The following is a 1,875-nucleotide window of genomic DNA, read 5'->3' on the forward strand; positions in this document are numbered from 1 at the left end:
GAAAAAAAAAAAAAAAAAAAAAAAAAAAAAAAAAAAAAAAAAATTTTAAAAATCAACCCCCGCTCCCCACCACAATGACCTGCTCAGTTCCGAGACCTTCCTGGTCCCGCCTCCGAGCTCGCACCACACTCCTATTGGGTGGTTGTGCACCCAACACAAACTCCACCCACCTCCCCAATGGGCAGGTCTGCCCCGGGGGCGGTTCTAGTGGGCCTCGTCCGCCGGCGCTGTGCTTCCATTGGTCAGCTTTCACTCGAAGGGCGGGTCTTAGTGCAGACGCTAACCCCGCCTTGCGTTACTATTGGCTCCTTGTACGCCTACGCCCGCTGCCATTCCGATCCCGTCCCATCGCCCCCCGCACCCCTCAGGGCGGGATCGGCGGTGAGAGGGCGGTGAAGGCAGCGCTCGCGGGACCCTGGCGGTTCGGCCGTCAGAGCCGGCCGGCCGAGCGTTGGCGCGGACATGACGCCTGACGACCCGGAGGTGACCCAGCCTCTCCTGGGGCCGCCCGGCGGCAGGTGANCAATTCTTATCTTGCAACACTCACTAGCCCACTAGCCTGGGGAAAATTTCCTGTCCTTGAAGGATCAATATTTGAAACCTCAAGGCTTTGGAAAACCAGGCCCTGTGAAGTAGGTATGCTTTTTAGTATATTCCACACTGGGGAACTGCTGCTGACTGGGAGGTTGAAAGCCATGACTCAGAGCCCTCCTGGGACACCCTTTTACCCAAACTTGCTGAGCAGCAGGAAGCAGCGGGGACAGGAGAGGGACAGGAAGAAGCTGGGGATTTGATGTTTTGGGTTTTTAACTGGACAGAAACACTCATGTCTTATCATGGAAAGAAAATATGAAATAACCTAGAAGCGTGGGCCAGGTCCCGATCCCCCTGAGCCCTCACACAGGGAGCAGTGGCAGCTACTCATAGTGACTGAACCTGCTTTTCACTCCAAGGGCAGCACTCACAGTTTGGCCTGTGGGCCACCNTGCTCTGCAGACAGGATGGCACCTGTGGATGACCAAAAGGAGCCTCACGTTATGGCTTAGGACCCCACCCCCACCCCCGTCTTTAGACCACGACTATAGTTAGCAGGAAAAGCCTGTTCTTGTCCCCGGGCAAAGGTTGCTGGTGGCTGTGTCCCCTTCACTGCTCACAAGCCAGCCCCTCTGTGCTTCCAACCTGTCTCCCACCCTCCCCTGACTGGCACTGCTCACTTTGGAGCCCCACGCTCCTGGCTCAGATCCGCTGTGCCACTTACCTGGGCAGAGTGCCTCTCTGAGCCTCAGTTTCCTCCCCTGTAAAATGGGATGATGGCGTTACCTCATGAGGTTGTTAAGACGGTTCAGTGGAGCTTTGCACATACAGCCTCTGGCCCCAGCATGGCTTGTAGAAGGATCTGGTCCCTGGGATCTGGGATCGCTGGTGACTGGGGTGTTGCTTTGTGTTGCCTCACCCTCCCCCACGGATTTGGCACCCCCCTTCCCCTGGGTGATGGAGACGCAAAGGATTACTCAAAGCCCATCTCTTCTCAGCAGTGAGAAGCCCAGAAGTGGTTAACTTCCCAGGAACCCTCCAGCGAGAGGGATCCCTTCCTCGGGAAATTAACACTGAATTGGGGTTCTCTTCCTGCGTTTATTTTCCAGACCAGGAATTTACAGGAAGAGAACAAAGGTGGGTTATAGTTTAACAATATAGGCTGGTAACTTTCAGTGAAACAAGGCAGATGACATTCCAATAAGGCTATCAACAAAAGCTTTGATCTTAGCAAACAATCCTTCTTACAGCAATTTCTCAGTATCTTTACATAACAATCAGTAACTAGTCTGTCTTTTCAGCCAGCAACCTGCAGTGCCACAATTCTTATCTTGCAACACT

This window comes from Galeopterus variegatus, unplaced genomic scaffold (assembly GCF_000696425.1).
Source record: "Galeopterus variegatus unplaced genomic scaffold, G_variegatus-3.0.2 Scaffold3761, whole genome shotgun sequence".
Classification (NCBI taxonomy): domain Eukaryota; kingdom Metazoa; phylum Chordata; class Mammalia; order Dermoptera; family Cynocephalidae; genus Galeopterus; species Galeopterus variegatus.